Source organism: Gorilla gorilla, chromosome 2, assembly GCF_029281585.2.
Source record: "Gorilla gorilla gorilla isolate KB3781 chromosome 2, NHGRI_mGorGor1-v2.1_pri, whole genome shotgun sequence".
In the NCBI taxonomy this organism is placed as follows: Eukaryota; Metazoa; Chordata; class Mammalia; order Primates; family Hominidae; genus Gorilla; species Gorilla gorilla.
This window is the reverse complement of record NC_086017.1, coordinates 63,330,734-63,354,302: the sequence shown is the minus strand read 5'-3', so window position 1 is coordinate 63,354,302 and position 23,569 is coordinate 63,330,734. Positions and strand designations below refer to the sequence as shown.

General features: G+C 40.8%; 1 pseudogene; it reads left to right on the top strand.

Annotated features, from left to right (window-relative positions):
* Positions 1-297: 297 nt before the first annotated feature.
* LOC101144658 (small ribosomal subunit protein eS25-like) lies at positions 298-683 on the top strand (annotated as a pseudogene).
* The last annotated feature ends 22,886 nt before the right edge of the window (positions 684-23,569 follow it).

Here is a 23,569-nt window from a genome sequence, read left to right as displayed (position 1 = left end):
GGCTGAGCACACCACTGCACTCCAGCCTGAGTGACAGAGCAAGACTGTCTCTAAAAAACTAGAACAAATAAATAAATAAAATAGAACACTAAACTCAACAACCACAGAATATACATTGTTTTCTAACCACGCTGAAATTAAATTAGAAATCAATAACAAAAAGATATCTATTACAGCCCCCCAAATATTTGAAAATTAAACAACACATTTTCAAATAACCTGTGCATCAAAGAAATCACTTTTCGTCTGACATCTCAGCAAGGCTGCAGCAATTGCCGCTGCTCTGCAAGCTTCACAATGCCATCCAAGGACAACAAGAGGAAAGACCCCGGGAAGTTAGCCAAAAAAGACAAAAACCCAGTGAACAAATCCAGGGGCAAAGACAAAAAGAAGTGGTCCAAAGGCAAAGTTTGGGATAAGCTCAATAACCAAGTCTTGTTTGACAATGCTACTGTAAGGAAGCTTTGTATGACAAACTCTGTAAGGAAGTTTCCAGCTATAGGTTTATAACCCCAGCTGTGGTCTCTCAGAGATTGGAGATTCGAGGCTCCCTGGCCAGGGCAGCCCTTCAGGAGCTCCTTGGTAAAGGACTTATCAAACTGGTTTCAAAACACAGAGCTCAAGTCATTTACACCAGAAATACCAAAAGTGGAGATGCCACAACTGCTGGTGAAGATGAATGAACAGGTCCAACTGACTGTATATTTGGAAAAACAAAACTTTATTAAATAAAAAAAAGAAATCACAAGGAAATTAGAAAATATTTTTGAACTGAATGAAATTAAAACATATCAAATTTTATGGGATGCAGCACTGCAGTGCCTAGAGGGAAATTTTTAGTGTCTATTGCTTATATTAGGAAAGAAGAAAGATTTAAAATCAATTATTTTAAGTTTCTATTTTAAGAAGTTAAAAAAAGAAGAGCAGATTAAACCCAAAATATGTGAACGGAGAGAAATCATAAATATAAAGCAGAAATCAAGAAACTAGAAAACAAAGAGTATACAAAAATAACAAATCCAAACGTTGGTTTTTGAAAAATTTAATGGAATCAGTAAACTCCTGGTTAGGATGATCAAGAAGAAAGGAAAACAAAAGCTGTTACTACTACAAATGAAAGAAAGGATAGATCCTACAAATATTAAAAGGCTAACACTGAAATAATATGAAGTGTATTATGGCAAAAAACACCTTAGATTAAAGGAAACAAATTTCTAAAAGAACAAACTTACTAAAACTGACCTAAAATCAAATTGAAATTTTTAATACCCTGTATGTTTTTTAAAAATGAAAGTATTATGAGACTTTCCAAGATGGCCGAATAGGAACAGCTCCAGTCTGCAGCTCCCAGCGTGATCGACACAGAAGACGGGTGATTTCTACGTTTCCAACTGAGGTACCTGGCTCATCTCATTGGGACTGGTTGGACAGTGGGTGCAGCCCATGGAGGACAAGCCGAAGCAGGGCAGGCATCGCCTCACCTGGGAAGCACAAGGGGTCAGGGATTTCCCTTTCTTAGCCAAGAGACGCTGTGACAGACTACTCGGAAAAAATGGGACACTCCCACCCAAATACTGTGGACTTTTCCCAAGGTCTTAGGAACCAGCAGACAAGGTGATTCTCTCCCTTGCCTGGCTCGGTGGCTGCCACCCATGGAGCCTTGCTCACTGCTAGCCCAGCAGTCTGAGATCAAACTGTGAGGCAGCAGCCTGGCTGGGGGAGGGGCATCTGCCATTGCTGAGGCCACTAGGTAAACAAAGTGGCCAGGAAGCTTGAACTGGGTGGGGCCCACCACAGCTCAATCAGGCCTACTGGCTCTAGACTCCACCTCTGTGGGCAGGGCATAGCTGAACAAAAGGCAGCAGACAACTTCTGCAGACTTAAATATCCCTGTCTGACAGCTCAGAAGAGAGCAGTGGTTCTCTCTCACCAGCACAGTGTTTCAGCTCTGAGAACAGACAGACTGCCTCCTCAAGTGGGTCCCTGACCCCCATGTAGCCTAATTGGGAGACACCTCCCAGTAGGGGCCAACAGACACCTCATATAGGTGGCTGTCCCTCTGGGATGAAGCTTCCAGAGGAAGGATCAGGCAGCAATAATTGCTGTTCTGCAATATTTGCTGTTCTGCAGCCTCCACTGGTGATACCCAGGCATGCAGGGTCTGGAGTGGAACTCCAGCAAACTCCAACAGACCTGCAGCTGAGGGACCTGACTGTTAGAAGGAAAACTAACAAACAGAAAGAAACAGCATCAACATCAACAAAAAGGACATCTACACCAAAACCCCATCTGTAGGTCACCAACATCAAAGACCAAAAGTAGATAAAACCACAAAGATGGGGAGAAACCGGAGCAGAAAAACTGAAAATTCTAAAAATCAGAGTGCCTCTTCTCCTCCAAAGGATCGCAGCTCCTCGCCAGCAATGGAACAAAGCTGGATAAAGAATGACTTTGACGAGTTGACAGAAGCAGGCTTCAGAAGGTCGGTAGTAACAAACTTCTCCAAGCTGAAGGAGGAGGTTTGAACCCATCACAAGGGAGCTAAAAACCTTGAAAAACAATTAGATGAATGGCTAACTAGAAAAACAGTGTAGAGAAGACCTTAAATGACTTGATGGAGCTGAAAACCATGGCACAAGAACTTCGTGACACATGCACAAGCTTCAATAGCCGATTCGATCAAGTGGAAGAAAGGGTATCAGTGATCGAAGATCAAATGAATGAAATGAAGCGAGAAGAGAAGTTTAGAGAAAAAAGAGTAAAAAGAAACGAACAAAGCCTCCAAGAAATATGGGACTATGTGAAAAGACCAAGTCTATGTTTGATTGGTGTACCTGAAAGTGATGGGGAGAAGGGACCCAAGTTGGAAAACATTCAGGATATTATCCAGGAGAACTTCCCCAACATAGTAAGGCAGGTAACCATTCAAATTCAGGAAATACAGAGAACAACACAAAGATACTCCTCCAGAAGAACAACCCCAAGACACATAATTGTCAGATTCGCCAAGGTTGAAATGAAGGAAAAAGTGTTAAGGGCAGCCAGAGAGAAAGGTCGAGTTACCCACAAAGGGAAGCCCATCAGACTAACAACAGATCTCTCAGTAGAAACCCTACAGCCAAAAGAGAGTGGGGGCCAATATTCAACATTCTTAAAGAAAAGAATTTTCAATCCAGAATTTCATATCCAGCCAAACTAAGCTTCATAAGTGAAGGAGAAATAAAATCCTTTACAGACAAGCAAATGCTGAGAGATTTTGTTACCACCAGGCCTGCCTTACAAGAGCTCCTGAAGGAAGCACTAAACATGGAAAGGAACAACCGGTACCAGCCACTGCAAAAACATGCCAAATTGTAAAGACCACCGATGCTATGAAGAAACCTCATCAATTAATGGGCAAAATAACCAGCAAACATCATAAAGACAGGATCAAATTCACACACAACAATATTAACCTTAAATGTAAACGGGCTAAATGCCCCAATTAAAAGACACAGACTGGCAAATTGGATGAGGAGTCAAGACCCATCAGTGTGCTGTATTCAGGAGACCCATCTCACATGCAAAGATGCATATAGGCTCAAAATAAAGGGATGGAGGAAGAACTACCAAGCAAATGGAAAGCAAAAAAAAGCAGGGGTTGTAATCCTAGTCTCTGATAAAACAGACTTTAAACCATCAAAAATGAAAAGAGACAAAGAAGGCTATTACATAACAGTAAAGGGATCAATTCAACAAGAAGAGCTAACTATCCTAAATACATATGCACCCAATATAGGAGCACCCAGATTCATAAAGCAAGTCCTTAGAGACCTACAAAGAGACTTAGACTCCTGCACAATAATAACAGGAGACTTTAACACCCCTCTGTCAATATTAGACAGATCAATGAGACAGAAGGTTAACAGGGATATCCAAGACCTGAACTCAGCTCTGCAACAAGCAGACCTAATAGACATCTACAGAACTCTTCACCCCAAATCAACAGAATACACTTTCTCAGCACCACATCGCACTTATTCTAAAATTGACCACATAATTGGAAGTAAAGCACTCCTAAGCAAATGTAAAAGAACGGAAATCACAACAAACTCTCTCTCAGACCACAGTGCAATCAAATTAGAACTCAGGATTAAGAAACTCACTCAAAAATGTACATCTACATGGGAACTGAACCACTTGCTCCTGAATGACTACTGGGTAAATAATGAAATAAAGGCAGAAATAAAGATGTTCTTTGAAACCAATGAGAACAAAGACACGACATACCAAAATCTCTGGGACACATTTAAAGTAGTGTGTACAGGGAAATTTATAGCACTAAATGCCCACAGGAGAAAGCAGGAAAGATCTAAAATCAACACCCTAACATCACAATTAAAAGAACTAGAGAAGCAAGAGCAAACAAATTCAAAAGCTAGTAGAAGACAAGAAATAACTAAGATCAGAGCAGAACTGAAAGAGATAGAGACACAATCAATTGATTCAAAAAATCAATGAATCTAGGAGATGGCTTTTTGCAAAGATCAACAAAATTGATAGACTGCTAGCAAGACTAATAAAGAAGAAAAGAGAGAAGAATCAAACAGAGACAATAAAAAATGATAAAGGGGACATCACCACTGATCCCAAAGAAATACAAACTACCATCACAGAATACTATAAACACCTCTACACAAATAAACTAGAAAATCTAGAAGAAATGGATAAATTCCTTGACACATACACCGCCCCAAGACTAAACCAGGAAGAAGTGGAATCTCTGAATAGACCAATAACAGGCTCTGAAATTGAGGCAATAATTAATAGCCTACCAACCAAAAAAACTCCAGGACCAGACAGATTCACAGCCAAATTCTACCAGCTGAAACTATTCCAATCAATAGAAAAAGAGGGAATCCTCCCTAACTCATTTTATGAGGCCAACATCATCCTGATACTAAAGCCTGGCAAAGACACAACAAAAAAAGAGAATTTTAGACCAATATCCCTGATGAACATCAATGCAAAAATCCTCAATAAAATACCGGCAAGCCGAATCCAGCTGCATGTCAAAAGGCTTATCCACCACGATCAAGTCTGCTTCATCCCTGGGATGCAAGGCTGGTTCAACATACACAAATCAATAAACGTAATCCATCACATAAACAGAACCAAAGACAGAATCCACATGATTATCTGAATAGATGCAGAAAAGGCCTTTGACAAAATTCAACAACCCTTCGTGCTAAAAACTCTCAATAAATTAGGTACTGATGGAACGTATCTCAAAATAATAAGAGCTATTTATGACAAACCCACAGCCAATATCATACTGAATGGGCAAAAACTGGAAGCATTCCCTTTAAAAATCAGCACAAGACAAGGACGACCTCTCTCACCACTCCTATCCAACATAGTGTTGGAAGTTCTGGCCATGGCAATCAGGCAAGAGAAAGAAATAAAGGGTATTCAAACAGGAAAAGAGGAAGTCAAATTGTCCCTGTTTGCAGATGACATGATTGTATATTTAGAAAACCCCATAGTCTCAGCCCAAAATCTCCTTAAGCTGATAAGCAACTTCAGCAAAGTCTCAGGATACAAAATCAATATGCAAAAATCACAAGCATTCCTATACACCATTAACAGACAGAGAGCCAAATCATGAGTGAACTCCCATTCACAATTGCTTCAAAGAGAATAAAATACCTAGGAATCCAACTTACAAGGGATGTGAAGGACCTCTTCAAGGAGAACTACAAACCACTGCTCAAGGAAATAAAAGATGACACAAACAAATGGAAGAATATTCCATGCTCATGGATAGGAAGAATGAATCAATATCGTGAAAATGGCCATACTGCCCAAGGTAATTTATAGATTCAATGCCATCCCCTTCAAACTACCAATGACTTTCTTCACAGAATTGGAGAAAACTGCTTTAAAATTCATATGGAACCAAAAAAGAGCCCACATTGCCAAGACAATCTTAAGCCAAAAGAACAAAGCTGGAGGCATCACGCTACCTGACTTCAAACTATACTACAAGGCTACAGTAGTCAAAACAGCATGGTACTGGTACCAAAACAGATATATAGATCAATGGAACAGAACAGAGGCCTCAGAAATAACAACACACATCTACAACAATCTGATCTTTGACAAACCTGACAGAAACAAGAAATGGAGAAAGGATTCCCTATTTAATAAATGGTGCTGGGAAAACTGGCTAGCCATATGTAGAAAGTTGAAACTGGATCCCTTCCTTACACCTTATACAAAAATTAATTCAAATGGATTAAAGACCCAAATGTTACACCTAAAACCATAAAAACCCCAGAAGAAAAACCTAGGCAATAGCATTCAGGACATAGGCATGGGCAAGGACTTCATGACTAAAACAACAAAAGCAATGGCAACAAAAGCCAAAATTGACAAATGGGATCTAATTAAACTAAAGAGCTTCTGCACAGCAAAAGAAACTACCATCAGTGTGAACAGGCAACCTACAGAATGGGAGGAAAATTTTGCAATCTACCCGTCTGACAAAGGGCTAATATCCAGAATCTACAATGAACTCAAACAAATTTACAAGAAAAAAACAAACAACCCCATCAAAAAGTGGGCAAAGGATATGAACAGACACTTCTCAAAAGAAGACATCTATGCAACCAACAGACACATGAAAAAATGCTCATCATCACTGGCCATCAGAGAAATGCAAATCAAAACCACAATGAGATACCATCTCACACCAGTTAGAATGGCAATCATTAAAAAGTCAGGAAACAACAGGTGCTGGAGACAATGTGGAGAAATAGGAACACTTTTACACTGTTGCTGGGAGTGTAAATTATTTCAACCATTGTGGAAGATGGTGTGGCGATTCCTCAAGGATCTAGAACTAGAAATACCATTTGACCCAGCCATCCCATTACTGGGTATATACCCAAAGGATTATAAATCATGCTTCTATAAAGAAACATGCACACGTATGTTTATTGTGGCACTATTCACAATAGCAAAGACTTGGAACCAACCCAAATGTCCAACAATGATAGACTGGATTAAGAAAATGTGGCACATATACACCATGGAATACCATGCAGCCATAAAAAAGAATGAGTTCATGTCCTTTGTAGGGACATGGATGAAGCTGGAAACCATCATTCTGAGGAAACTATCACAAGGATAGGAAACCAAACACTGTATGTTCTCACTCATAGGTGGGAATTGAACAATGAGAACACTTGGACACAGGGTGGGGAACATCACACATCAGGGCCTGTCGTGGGGTGGGAGGAGGGGGGAAGGATAGCATTAGGAGAAATACCTAATGTAAATGATGAGTTGATGGGTGCAGCAAACCAACATGGCACATGTATACCTATGTATCAAACCTGCACGCTGTGCTCATGTACCGTAGAACTTAAAGCATAATAAAAAAAAGAATGTATTATAAAAACCTCCACACACAAAAGAAAACCCAAGACCAGGTTGTTCTTCATTGATGAATTCTATCAAACATCCAAGAAGGAATTGATGCCAATTTTATACAAAACCCTTCAAAAAAACAGGAGGAAATACTTCCCAACTAATTATAAGGTCAACAAAATGCTTATACTAAGAACTGACAAAAGCATGACAAGAAAAGAAAATTGTATACCTGTATTCCTCATGAATATAGCCACAAAAATTCTTACTCTGTTTTTTTTAAGAGTGAGGGTCTTGCGCTCTCACCCAGGTTGGAGTGCAGTGGTCCAAACATAGCTCACTGCAGCCTTGATCTCTTGGGCCCAAGGGATCCTCCTACTTCACTCTCCCAGGTAGCTGGGACAACAGGCACACACCACCATGCCCAGCTATTTTTTTTTTTTTTTTTTTTTGAGACGGAGTCTCACTCTGTCGCCCAGGCTGGAGTGCAGTGGTGTGATCGCGGCTCACTGCAAGCTCCGCCTCCTGGGTTCACGCCATTCTCCTGCCTCAGCCTCCCGAGTAGCTGAGACTACAGGTGCCCACCACCATGCCCGGCTAATTTTTGTATTTTTAGTAAAGACAGGGTTTCACCATGTTAGCCAGGATAGTCTCGATCTCCTGACCTCGTGATTCACCCACCTCGGCCTCCCAAAGTGCTGGGATTACAGGCATGAGCCACTGTGCCCAGCCCCAGCTAATTTTTTATGGAGATAGGATCTTGCTGTGTTGCGCAGCCTGGCCTTGAACTCCTGGGCTCAAGTGATCCTCTCACTTCAGCCTCTCAAAACTCTGGGATTATAGGTGTGAGCCAAGCCCCTGCACCTGGCCACACAAAAAAAATTATTAATACAAAATTAGAAAATGAATACAGCAATATATAAATGGATAATATATTATGACCAAGAATGTATACCCCAGAATGCAAAATGAATGTAACTCAAAAAGTCAACGTAATTCAGTATTTTTTAACAGACTAAATGAGAAAAATATGATGTAGAAAAGGAATTTGACAAAATTCAATACACATTCATAATCACAACTCTCAGAAAACCAGCAATGGAAGAGAAGTTATTATGGAAATGCAGATTAAAAGCATAAAGACACACCACACCCACTAGAATGGTTAAATTTAAGACTATCAACATCAAATGTTGGCAAGGATTTAGATTACCAGAACTTCCATAAAATACTGGCAGGAATGTAAAATGGTACGATCACTTTGGAAAAGCTTTGGCAGTTTCTTATGAAGATATCCATGTACCTACTCTTTAACCCAGCAATTCTACTTCTACATATTTACTCAAGAGAAATGAAAATGTATTTCCAAAAAAAGCCCTGTAGATGAATATTGATAGTGGCTTTATTCATGATAGCCTGAAACAAGAAATAATCCAATGTCCATCAATAGGAGAATGAATAAACAAATTGTGGCTGGGTGCAGTGGCTCACGCCTGTAATCCCAGCACTTTGGGAGGCCAAGGTGGGTGGACTGCTTGAACTCAGGAGTTGGAGACCAGCCTGGACAACATGGTGAAACACCTTCTCTACTAAAAAAATAAAATAAATTAGCCAGGCATGGTGATGCACACCCACCCATAGTCCCAGCTACTCAAGAGGCTGAGTCAGGAGGATCACTTGAGCCCAGGAGGTCGAGGCTGCAATGAGCCATGATTGTGGCACTGTACTCCAGCCTGGGCATCAGAGTAAGACCCTGTCTCAAAAAAAGAAAAAAACTGGGGTATACTCACACAATGGAATGAATATTACTCATCAATAAAAATTCTCACTTTCAGTACACAGACTTCTCCTTCATTTCTCAGTTTTTATCTTCATGCCTCATCGTTTCCATTCTTGAATTACAGTCCTGTGATTGGGGGATGGTTCCCACTTCTTCAGAGACTACACCCTTTGACTCTTTCATGGGTGGCAGGGGAAGCAGTTAAAAAGGAGCAAAACTGATGCACACAATGACATAGATGAGCCTCACAGACACCGTGTTGAGCCATAAGACACAAAACAGTACATTTGTATGATTTCATTTATATGAATATGTTGACAAACAACTAAGTTATGGTGAAAAAACACATAATAGAGGATGCCTCTGGAGGGGATGAGAAGGAATGTGAAGAAACTTTCTGGGGTGATGGAAATGTTCTATATCTTGCTACGAGTGTGAATTACCTGGGTATAACTCATTTCCCAAAACTCACTGGATTTTATCCTTCATATTTATACATCTTTATATGTATACATTTTATATTTAAAAAGGGAAAGAAGAACAAGAGCAGGAGAAGGACGAAGAAGAGGAAAAAAGAAAGGAAGCTGTGGTAAGGGGACAGGACTGAGATTGAGACTTGCTTGAAAGTCTATATAAAGACCAGTGGCACCTCCCAGCTTCCCATCCCCATCCCACCCAGCATAATCAACGGCTGCCACTGCTACCCATGGAGGAGTCAAAAGGTTTAGTCTCTGAAGAAATGGCAACAATACCACAATTAGAGGACTTAGTTTAAGAACGGAATTGACAAGGTATGAAAGTAAAAACTGAGAAATTAAGGGAAAGTCTGTGCGCTGAAAGTGAGACTCCCTAAGCAGTTTCAGAGTAACAGCAACCAGACGTATTTGTACCCTTAAGGCTGGAGTCTGAAGCATTACTTTTTGAAGAAGCTGAGTTACCCGAGTAAAGACCCACAGATACTGATATTTCAGGTTCTCCAGTGAAAAGGGTCATCCTGTTTTTCTACTGAGAAGCCCATCATTAACAAGCCACACACAACAACTGAGTTTCCCATTAGTTTCCCAGTGCTTCATCCTTAAGTATAAACAGATATTTGAAGAAAGCACTCTAGAGGAGCAAGAGAGAAGAAATGAAACAGACACCCTGCTGGAAAAGGAAATCTCATTAAGAATCAGAGAAAGATAATGAGATATTGTACTAATGAAACATGAGTGGAAGGATATAGTAAAAATAAAAAAGAGTCATCATAGAATGATCACTCATCAAAATAAAAAATAGTATAGGTGAAATTAAAATTTTGGTTGAAAAAATTTTGGTATGAGAATTGAACTTGAGAAATTTCCCAGAAACTAGAATAAAAGAACCAGGAGATGAACAACAAGAGAGGAAAGACAAGAAACTCAGTCAGTAGATCCAACATCTGAGAAATAGGATTCTAAAAAGAGATGACAGGAAACAGTAAGAAGAGATTTACTGAAAAAATAATACAGGAAAATTCCCAGGTATGGAATAGAGTGAGTCTCCAGACTGGAATGACCACTGGCCAAGTGCCTAACTGCAAGGTCAATGTGCAGTGCAGTCATGCAAGGTGTGCCTGACACAAAGATCCCTAGCCAACAGAGGGGAAGTGGGGGCTGAAATGCGCCCAGGCTCTGGTTACCATGCCCTGTACCTTGCGGCACTAGCCAAGAGGAAGGGGAACATATTTCTAACTGGTCTACCCAGAGGGAACACCCTTCTCTAATTGATCTTCCCAAGAAAATTCCTTTTGTAACTTGGCCCTAGAAGAGAATAACTTTTTCTAATTCACGTAAAGATGTCTTTTATGTGAACTATTAATTTCCAGAACAATGAATGAAAAAAAATGTTTATAGCAGCACAATTTGCCATTGGAAAAATGTGGAACCAACCCAAATGCCCATCAGTCAATGAGTGGGTAAAGAAATTGTGGTATATATATATATGATAGAATACTACACAGACATAAAAAAAGGAATGAATTAACGGCATTTGCAGCAACCTGGATGAGACTGGAGACTATCAGAAGTAACTCAGGAATGGAAAACCAAACATCATATGTTCTCACTGGTAAGTGAGAGCTAAGCTTATGAGGATGCAAAGGCATAAGAATGACACAATGGACTCTGGGGACTCAACAGGAAAGGGTGGGAAAGTGGTGAGGGATAAAAGACTACAAATTGGGTGCAGTGTATACTGCTTGGGTGATGGGTGCACCAAAATCTCACAAATCACCACTAAAGAACATACTCATGTAATGAAACACCACTTGTTCCCCATTAACCTATGAAAATAAATTTTTTTAAATAGTGATAATAAAATTTCAAAAGAAAAAAAGATTCAGATCCAAGGCATGAACACCAAGGGTAAGGAGAAAAATACTAAAAACTTCCAGGGGAAAAGAAGCAGTTTACATAGAAAGGATCAAGAATCAAATGACATTTGACTTGTCATCAGCATATCAGAAGGCAGAATGCAAAGGAGCAGCACCTTCGAAATTCAGAGAGAATGCTTGCAACCTAGAATTCTGCACACTGACAAAAGTAAAAGGGTAGAACAAAGATGTCTTCGGGTATGCACAGTCTCTAAAAGCTTACCTCCCATGCATCCTTTCTCAAGAAAGATGTTAATGGAGGCGTGTTTCACCAAAACATGAGTAAGCCAAAAAAGAAGACATAAGATCCAGGAATCAAGGATTTAACCCAAGAAGAGATGAAGGAGATTCTCATGATGATAGTGAAGAGAACTCCTAGGACAATGGCTATGCAGCTGACCTAGAAAGCAGCTATTCTAGATCAGAGGAGAGCAGCAGAATCCAGCAAGAACATCTTCAGGGAAAGAAATAAGTGTTACTGACAGATTATCTGGCAGGTTTGACCATGTGGAAAACTACAGAGCTATTTGGTGGATGTGAAAAAAAAACACAGCCAGAGATTTTAAGACAACAAAGCAAATGGCAAACTAAGACACATGTCTCCAGGAAAAACAGAAAGTTATACAAGAAAGGTAATGCATCTGCAGTACACTACGTGGCTCAGGAGTAGACCATATTTCTTTGGTCATAATGAAAACATCAATTGTTGCAGTTTAAAGAAATGGCCCCAAGTTCTTTGACACCCCTCTCATCAAATGGCAAGTTCTATGTCCCCTCTCCTTGAATCTGAGAAAGTCTTTAGTAAATAGTGGAGTATGGGAGAGGAGATGCTATGTGACTTCTGAGGCAATATCTTCAGAGGCAATTCTGCTTCTGCCTTGCTCACTGGAACCCTCACGTGTTATGAGGCCTCCATGTTATGAAGAAGCCCAATCTAGCCCACAGGGAGAGACCACATGGAAAAGCCCTGAGATTACATGAAGAGACATGGAGAGATGGCCTGGCCAGCTCCATCCATTGCCTGACTGCAAGTACATGACACCACCACCCAGTTGAGCCTTTCTCAGTGCCTGCCCATAGGTAATGTGAGAAAGAATAAAAAGATGGTAGGTGTTTTAAGACACAAGTTTTGTAATGATTTGTTCAGCCACAATAAATAACAGGAACATTGACAAGAGAGTTAACCAAATATAACTATATAACTATATATAGTTATATATGTAAATATATATATAATAACCATGGAACTATATTGGGACTATATGACTATATTGGGATATAATTATATTGGGACTGTAGGAAGAGGAGAGGGGAGTGAAAGATAGTTAAAATTTTTCATTTGCCAGTCTTTAAAGTTAGTAGATAATGTGTAAAATCAGTGAACCAGGAGATAATTATACATACATACATATAAGACAGTGCAAAGAAGAGGAAGAACAGGTAACAGTTAAGAGTGGTTACTTGGCCAGGCACAGTGGCTCACACCTGTAATCTCAGCACTTTGGGAGGCCGAGGCTGGAGAATCACTTGTGCCCATGAGTTCAAGACCAACCTCAGCAACATAGTGAGACTCCCCAATCTCTAAAAAAAAAAAAAAAAAAAAAGTGGTTACTTCTAGGGAACAGACTAGAATGTGTAGTTGGCAGAGACTACTGTTTTTATAAGCCTGTGACCATTACTTAACTTTTTAATGGATGTTCATTTATGATTATGTTAAAAAAATTTTTTAAGAATAACAGAACACATACAGAAAACTTTTTTTCCCAACCTTCAACAGAGAAAAACATGGCCTACAAAGCTTTTCATAAACACCACACATTTCTTGTGCCTACCTGGTATAAATCACTGTGATGTGCTATCACCACGAGATAAGAAACATTCACATACATGGTCCTAGACCTTGAGACACTTGTAATCTTGTAGGGGAAAAAGAATACAGAAATTCAAAAGAAAAATGGCAAAGATTACCCTGCTTTATTCAGGTAAGTGGTATGGATAGCCAGTGCAATAGGCATTGAAAAACTGATAGTGAGCTCTAAAGACAAGAGAGACCAGAGAAGGCACTGCAGAGGAGGACAGAGGCCCTTATCTTGGGACTAAAGATAGGACTTAGTGTCCACATCTTACTTATTAACACAGTCACATTCTTTGGAACCTCAGGTATCTCAGCTCCACTCTGTGACTCTGCCCACTCTCCAATATTCTCACATACCCTTTCCTGTGTTCCAGTGGGCCAGTCAGTCCCACAGCCCCATCACTGGCAATATTAATGATACATTCCTGGAAGACCAGCCACAATAACAAGAAAGATCATTTACATGTATACAGCCCTTTACAGATCACATTTCATCCTCATAACTGTGTAGTAGGCAATAAACCATTTACTCATTGTACAGATAAGGAATCAGGAGTCTCAGATGTTAAGTGAATCCCCTAAGAGCCCATGGAAGGTAAATGGCAAATTGGGATAAAAATATGTACCTTGTGCCTCCAGGGTTGGTAGAAAAACTCAATCCATCCAAAACATAAATTGGTATAATCCTATGAGTGCTCTCAGACCCTGTGGTCAAGCCAGAGTCATAGGGTTAGAGATGGAAAGAAAGGGGGAAAGGTAACTCCTAAATTTTCACTTCATCAACAGTGTGTGAACTGAAGTAGAGGAGTTAGGATATAACTAGCACACTTTGGAAGAACCACAGTGTCCACTATTCATTGGCTCCAATGAAAAGCAAACAGGGTTCTTGATGGAAGCAGCAATGGTTAGAAAATAGACTAACAGCCCAGGCACAGTGACACATGCCTGTAATCCCAGCACTTTGGGAGGCCAAGGCGGGAGGATTTCTTGAGGCCAGGAGTTTGAAACCAGCCTGGCAACCTAGTGAAACTCCATCTCTACAAAAAATACAAAAATTAGCTGGGTGTGGGAGCTCACAACTCTAGTCCCAGCTACTTAGGAGGCTGAGGTGGGAGGATAGCTCCAACCCAGAAAGGTGAGCCATGGTCATGCCACTGCACTCCAGTCTGGGTGACAGAGTGAGATCCTGTCTCAAAAATCAGTCAATCAATCAATACACTAACAGAGGGGGAAAAAAGAAAACTGCAGAAAGTGGAAGCCAAGTAGTAGGCTCAACTCTGATAACATAAGGGATAGAATATCTAGGAATGAGCAAGAGGTTCCTCACAGATCCTGGAGAAAAAACAGAACTCAAGTTCACTCCCAGCTGGAGACAGGGAATTAAATAAGTTCTTTAACTTAACAGGCCTCAAGGGAGAGAAAAAATAAAAAGCCAGAAACATCAACACTACTTCTAGGAGAGAAAAGACAAGCAGAGTTGACTCCGCAATAACTTTGAAGCCTGGGGATTAGCTTTCAAGAGGATAGGATCACCAGAAATGATTCTAATATTACCCTCAACAGCCCAAAAAAGATGCAAAATCCAAACAAACAAAAGCTGAAAAAGCTTAACCAAATTCCCAAAGCAGTTGCAGTATTATATTTACCAAGATTCAAACCACATTAGTAATAGCATCAAAGAGTCATATGGCTATTCAGAGTTTACCCCGCATTTTCTCATGCATTAATTGCATTGCATTTAATTGCATGTAGTCTTCCTCCTGTTTGATGAGGAAACCGAAGCCCCCCAAAAGTAGAATACCTCATGCAAGGCCATACAGCTACTGGGTGATAGAACTAGAAATAAAATTGTGGTCTTTGGAAACTTGATCGACTTTTGTTTGAAAAAAGTTTTTTTCTAAAAATATTTTACTTGTTTTAAACTCAGAATTCAGCTTTTTAAAGCATTGAGACAGGTCCTATTTTAATTTGATGACTGTGAAACCTCATTTCTGTGGGGAAAGAATTCCCTGTTTAACAAATGGTGCTGGGAAAACTGGCTAGCCATTTGTAGAAAGCTGAAACTGGATCCCTTCCTTACACCTTATACAAAAATTAATTCAAGATGGATTAAAGACTTAAATGTTACACCCAAAAACCATAAAAACCCTAGAAGAAAACCTAGGCAATACCATTCAGGACATAGGCATGGGCAAGGACTTCATGTCTAAAACACCAAAAGCAATGGCAACAAAAGCCAAAATTGACAAATGGGATCTAATTAAACTAAAGAGCTTCTGCACAGCAAAAGAAGCTATCATCAGAGTGAACAGGCAACCTATAGAATGGGAGAAAATTTTTGCAACCTACTCATCTGACAAAGGGCTGATATCCAGAATCTACAAAGAACTCAAACAAATTTACAAGAAAAAACAAACAACCTCATCAAAAAGTGGGCAAAGGATATGAACAGACACTTCTCAAAAGAAGACATTTATGCAGCCGAAAGACACGTGAAAAAATGCTCATCATCACTGGCCATCAGAGAAATGCAAATCAAAACCACAACGAGATACCATCTCACACCAGTTAGAATGACGATCATTAAAAAGTCAGTAAACAACAGGTGCTGGAGACAATGTGGAGAAATAGGAACACTTTTACACTGTTGGTGGGACTGTAAACTAGTTCAACCATTGTGGAAGTCAGTGTGGCAATTCCTCAGGGATCTAGAACTAGAAATACCATTTGACCCAGCCATCCCATTACTGGGTATATACCCAAAGGATTATAAATCATGCTGCTATAAAGACACAAGCACACATATGTTTATTGTGGCACTATTCACAATAGCAAAGACTTGGAACCAACCCAAATGTCCAACAATGATAGACTGGATTAAGAAAATGTGGCACATATACACCATGGAATACTATGCAGCCATAAAAAATGGTGAGTTCATGTCCTTTGTAGGGACATGGATGAAGCTGGAAACCACCATTCTGAGCAAACTATCGCAAGGACAAAAAATCAAACACCGCATGTTCTCACTCATAGATGGGAATTGAACAATGAGAGCACTTGGACACAAGAAGGGGAACATCACACACCGGGGCCTGTTGTGGGGTCGGGGGAGGGGGGAGGGATAGCATTAGGAGATATACCTAATGTAAATGATGAGTTAATGGGTGCAGCACACCAACATGACACATGTATACATATGTAACAAACCTGCACGTTGTGGACATGTACCCTAGAGCTTAAAGTATAATTAAAAAAAAACCTTATTTCTACATACATGGGCCATATGAAACAGTTGGAAGAATGAATTGGAACACATAGAGAGGAAAACTAGGTAGGATTCTCATGCATTTGAGGAAATGTAAATTTGATAAGCCAGATGAGTTCCTAAAGGACCAAGAAAGTGAGCACAGCCCTGTATTCCCTCTTGAAGTCTGAAGCACTGCCATGACTTTGGCTCTCACAAGTGATACTCGCCATGAAACCCTGCAACCCAGAGGCTCCCTGGTGGCACAGCCAGCACTGGGCAAAAAGCTTCCTTTTTCCATCACTGTAGAGCAATTTCTCTCCACTCCACCCATCACTGTCTTCTGGTCCCCTTCCTCAGTATACTTTTCTCTCCAAAAAGACTCCAGTCTTAGTGATTTGCAACCTAGCACGTATGTAAGGCTTTATGTTATCTTCCCGCCAGGAGTTTGCATTTTAAGGTTTTTCTTTAATGGAGGAAATACACTAAATTAGTGAAAGGAATTTTCAGCATTAGCCAGTCACTCTAAGGAAAGTTTGATTCCCTCAAAAGAAACATATCCCAGCTAAAAAAGCTTCTAAATGTCCCTAAAATCAAAGCCATCTCATTTTCTTCAGAAGAAGAGATAAAAAGTAGCACAACTTCATAACATAAGAGAAAAAGAGGTATCTATACAGGCCCCCCCATCATTAAAAATAATGAACCAGACAATGATATACAAGAAAAGAAATAAGTTTGGAAATAATGCACAACAAAATCTCAGAAATGATTCTGTGTTCTGGTCATTCCCACTGTTCCCCAGTCACCCTGCTAAATGCAAACATCAAAAATAGGCAAATATAGGCCAAGGTGAGTAAATCACTTGAGGTCAGGAGTTTGAGGCCAGGTGAAACCCCATCTCTACTAAAAATACAAAAATTAGCCAGGCATGGTGCCATGCACCTATAATCCGAGCTACTTGGAAGGCAGAGGCACAAGAATTACTTGAACCCAGGAGGAGGGGTTTGCAGTGAGCTGAGATCACACTGCTGCACTCCACCCTGGGCAACAGAGTAAGACTCCATCTCAAAATAAAAAATGCAAATCTATTCTCCATTACTGATTCTCTGGCTTCCTTATAACATTATATCAGCTCACAGGTATAAAGGTATATATACATGGCTCTAGCTCTTCAGTCTGGAACTTCACATTTTTCTTTCCATATGTAACATCATAAGGCTCTTCCTCTCATGTATATATTGAATCTCCACTACGAGCTTAGCACTGTATCAGATGCCAAATACTATAAGAGATTTGAGTCTTGTTGGGAAGACGTACACTTTCATGAAACAAACCACAAACAATACAGAAGACTGGACTGAACTCTCCTCCTTCTAATTTCAGATATCTCTTTCCCCCACTCTATTGCAGCAACCTACCAACCCTCATGATGACACTGTGGACCTTATCTCACACACATAGAGACACAGACACCACTTCTTTTTTTTTTTTTTTTTTCAGTTTCAAACTCCAGCTCCAGCCTCCTATTTGTTTGCTCTGTGGCTCAAGAATCCCAACTACAGCAATTCTTCAATATCACTTTGGAACTACAATGCACTTCCTCACATCTATCAACATCTCTATCTCCTTCCCCCCTTATTCTCTTTGGAGTCCATGTTCCATTTTTATAACTACCTCTTTACAAAGCCTCACAATTCTTGCCCCTCCTTCCTTCCATTCTTGTATTCCCCTGATAAAACATCAACCCTGTTTAGATATATTTAGGCATCTTCCTTCATCAGGTCTTCCCGAGTAACTGAAGGTTACTAAAGAAACTCCACAAACACGCAGACTGGTTTCAATTTAAATTAACGAACTCAGTCCTTAAATGGGCTCTCAATACTGTGGAAATCCTATTACATTTTTGCATTAATACTGACCTTACGCTCTATAAGAGGAATATTTCATACCATCTCCTGCCCTCACACCATCTCCTGTCCCTCTTCCTCACTCTCACTCCTCCTGCCTTCTAAGTTGAGAAACCAAAGGCCATCTGATGAGAGTTCTTTCATCACTCCACGACCAAATCCACTAGCTTCTCCACAGCTGAACCCATATTTTCCTATTTTTACAGTTAGAGTGGAGGAAGTATCTTTTCTACTTGACCCATCACATAAGTTCCATTGGTTACCTCCCATTCTCCATCACTGGGCTCTCCTTTGTTAGTGGATTATTCCAGCAGCATTTTAAAAAAAACTGTAGTACTGACATTCTAAAACCAACCAAAAAAACAAACACCCTCGAGCAAAAAAAAAATTTTTCCTTGAAACCACATTCTAATTTAATACCATCCTATTTCTCTGCCCTCTTTCACAGACGAACCTACAAAAACTGGTCTACACATCCTGTTTTCACTTTCTCCCATTTACCCATCATCCCACTCCAAGGTAATTCTTTTCCCAACACCGAGCCTGCTCAAAGGCTTGCACAGAGGTAAGCCCCGTGATACTTTCCTGTCCTCATCTTAGTCAACATCCAAGCAGCAGTTGATGCAGGTGATCAAAATGCTCTTCTTTCTTGACTTCAAGATAACATTCTCAGCTTGTTTACCATCTCTCTTTTTGCCTGTTCCATTTAACCCTCATTTATTTTCCTCCTCTTCTACCTGATCTCTGAATCTTGGTTTGTCTCAACACTCAGTCCTGGATCTTTTTTCTTCCTCAGTTATACTTTCTAGGTGTTCTCAATCTATCTGTAGCTGAAAACTGCTAGGTGACTCCCAATATCTATTCTGTCTCCTCCTACAATAAGAGAACTTCCCATTTGCAGCTAGTTGCATCGTTATCTGAAAAAAAAAAAAATGTGCATCTCCCAGCCTTGTTTTCAGTTAGATGTGGCCAGGTGATTAAGCTCTGACAGCAAGAAATAAATGGAAGTGGTGTCTGAAACTCCTGGGAATTGCCTTTAAATGAAGGTGGGGAGGTGGTCTTCTTTTCTTTTCTCCATTCTGCTGCATGGAGAAGCAGATAGGTTGAAGATACAATGGAGGAGCCAGAGCTGGAGTTGGAGTGGCCCTCCAGAACCATGAAGTGGAACTGCATAATGAGGATGGTTATGTGCCCAGACAACAAGGTGGAAGAAGCCTGATTTCCTGATGATTGAGAAGCTACCATATTAGCACTGGACTATCCACCCAGACTCTTACAGTAGAGGGAAAAAATTATATCTTGTTTAAATCACTGCTATTTTTGGTTTTCTGAAATATGCAATCAGTTATAATCCAAACTAATATACTGCTCTATTGCTTTAAATATCATTAATCTACTGGCAACTCACAAATTTACATCTATAGTCCAGACCTCCCTTCTGACTCTAACGATGTATGTCAACTGCCCACTTGATAGTTCCATTTAGAGAAGGAAGCATAAGAGCTAGTGGAAATCTTTGAGCTCTGGATGCAGAATATTCTATATCTGAGAATACTGTTCAAACTCATTTATTAAGTGGCATTAAAGGATGCAAGTTTTAAGTGGGTCCAGAGTAGGAAAGGGCTCTATACCAAGTCCGAGCAATGATGTATTCAACTCTGTAACTTGTATTATCTGACCTAGCAGAATGTATGATTCTCAAGGTGTATTTGTTGGGGGAAAATGCTATGGGGAGTTTATGTTAAACTCCTGCAAGAGAATGACAACATAAATTCCAAGGGTTCCAGAAAAAGACCATGACATCTGCAGCAGATAGTTATTTCATTTTAAAAACACATTTTCTAGTGTGCTACTGGGTTGTGAGAGAGACGGAATGTCTGATCACAAGGCATCAAGTGACCACGTGGCCAAAGTTGTGCATCATGAACTGGGTTCTCTCAGACCCAGAAAGTCATAAAATAGGATGGGCCCAACAGCTCCATCATGAGACTGAAATAGTACATCTAGGACAGAGCATGAGTAGGGACAGAGGGCACAAAGAAGCTGCATGAAGCAGACCTCCACGTCCTCCATGGTGTCACAGACACTTCTCCCTCAATTCACGCATCTGGCCAGCTGGGTAGAACTCTGTGAACAGCTGACAGAAGAGGAAAAAAGGCAGAACGTGGTTCATGGATAGAGTGACTTGATATGCAGGTACAAGCCAATAATACACTGCTGCTGCACTCTGGGGTGACACTGAACAACAGCAGCTATGTGTTTTGCACTTGGTCCTCCACTTTATGTGGAAGAAGTGGCCTGAAGTAAGACTATACATAGACTCATGGGCACAAGTGAATGGCTTGACTGGTTGACCAGGGGCATGGAAGGAAAAAGTTTGGATGATCAAGGACAAGGAGGTTTGGGGAAGAGGCCTATGGATAGATCTATGGGAAGAAACACAAGATGTGGGCCAGGCACAATGGCTCACGCCTGTAATCCCAGCACTTTGGGAGGCCGAGGCGGGCAGATCACCTGAGGTCAGGAGTTCAAGACCAGCCTGGGCAACATGGTGAAACCCCATCTCTACTAAAAATACAAAAACTAGCCAGGTGTGGTGGCCGGCACCTGCAATCCCTGCTACTCAGGAGGCTGAGGCAGGAGAATTGCTTGAACCTGGGGGGTGGAGGTTGCAGTGAGCTGAGATCATACCACTGCACTCCAGCTTGGACAACAGAGCAAGACTCCATTAAAAAAAAAAACAAAACAAAAAGAAAAAACAAAAAAAAACCAAGATGTGAAGATTTTTCTATCATATATTAATGTTCACCAGATAGCATCCACCACAGAAAAGGTATTTAAAAACCAAGCAGACACCATGATGTGGCCAGTTGACATCAGCCAGCCTCTGCCACTGGCTACCCTAGTGCTAGCACAATAGGTTCATGAATGGAGTAGCCACGGTTCAGGGCTGGAGGATACGCATCGGTCCAACGGCATGGGCTCTCATTCACTGAGGCTGATCTTTCTACTGCCACTGGCAAAGAGCTAACCTGTCAGCAACAGAGACCAAATCCGAGGGCCCAACACAGCATTGTTCTTGAGGAGACCAAACACTAAGTTGATTACATTGGACCCCTTCCGCCTGAAAGGAGCAGCAATTCACCTATTGGGATTTGACAGTTTACCTTTGTCTTTCATGCCTACAAGGCCTTTGCCAGCAACATTATCCAAGATGTTATCCACGGAGCGTTCAGTCCACCAGCACAGGATCCTGCATAACACTGTACTAGAGAAAGGGACCCATTTACAGCAAAGGAGGTGAAGCAGGGTGGCACACGGCCATGAGATCCACTGGTCATTTCATATTCTGCATCTCTCCAGAAGATGCTACATTGACAGAGTGATAGAACAGCCTGTTGCAGGTGCAGCTTAGATGTCACCTTGGAGATGATACTCACAGGATATACACATGGTTTACACCTAAATCAATAACCATTATGTTGTATTGTGCCCCTAGTAGGTAGAATGCATAGGCCTGGGAAACAAGGGGTGAAAAAATAGGAGTGCCTTCACTTTACTATCACCCCCAGTGACCCACCAGGGGAATCTGTGCTTCTTTTCCCTGAAACTTCAGACTCTGCATGTCTTGAGATCCTATTTCTCACAGGAGTAGCAGTTCTATCAGAGGATGCATGAGTCCCATTACACTTTAAGTAAGTTACTTTGAGTTCCTTGTTCCAAAAGCCAAGCAAGCAAAGAAAGGCACTACCATACTGGCAGAGGTCATTGGTCTTGTTCATCAGCAGAAGATAGGGCTGCACTACACAAGAGACAGGGAAGAATGTGTGTGGCACCCGGGTGACCTACTGGGACTTCTCTTGGTATTCCCCTGCCCGATTTGATGATACAAGGACACATACAGTAGACTTGGATCTTGGATATTCTCAGGAATGACCAGGGGTTTAGTCCTCACCACATAAGGTTAACACCTAAGCCAGTAGATGTACTAGCCAAGAGTGACAGGAATTTAGAGGGAGTATAAAGAAAGGATGCTGAGTACCACTTGTAGCCTTGAGACTAACTGCAGCTGAGATGCATCTCATCCCACAAACTTTTATCTTATATGTTTTCCCGGGAAAAAGAGAATGACCAGAATCCTTGAGGATCTCTCTGCAGATTAGGTGAACAGAAGTTCAGCACGCAGTGATGAAGGGGTTCACTTTGAATCAGACGTCAGGGTGAATTTTAAGCTTGTCTGTACTGTAGTTTAATCACTCAAATTGACTGGAAAGTTATATTAATAGATCTGCCAAACATTCACTAAGAGATGAGAAATTGGGTGAACAAGGTTGAAAGCAGTCACTGGGAAAAAATAAGAGCTGTTGCAAGTTTATATCCAAATGAATCAAGAATACTCAATGCACTGTTTATTGTTACTTGTTTATCTCCTCTCCCACAGCTTTGTAACATCCAGGAGGGCAGAAACCACTGCCTGCTTCGCTCACCTAGTACCTAGTACAGAGCCTGGCATGAAGCAGTTACCAAAACATAGCTGTAGCAGTTGTTGGTATGAATGGAGTGAACAGTTGTGTGCAGAGGCTGTAAGATCTGAAAGCCAAGGGAAGGCAATGAGTAGTCCAGTAGACAGACAAAGCTTCATGGGATTAAGCTGGATTCTGAAATATGTCTAGATATCCTTTCTTTTCCCTTGTAGAGTGGGGTACGTAGGCCCTCTTTGCTTTTAGCTGTAGCTTATTGGTCCTGTGTAGCTGCACAAACAAATTGTTAAAAAAGATCACTGCTTTACATGATATATATGAAAAATGTTAAAATATATAACAGGGATGGGTGTGGTGGCTCACACCTGTAATCCCAGCACTTGGGGAGGCTGAGGTGAGAGGATCACTTGAGGCCACAAGTTCAAGGTTGCAGTGAGCTATGATTGTGCCACTGCACTCCAGCCTGGGTGACAGAGTGAGATCCTGTCTCTGTA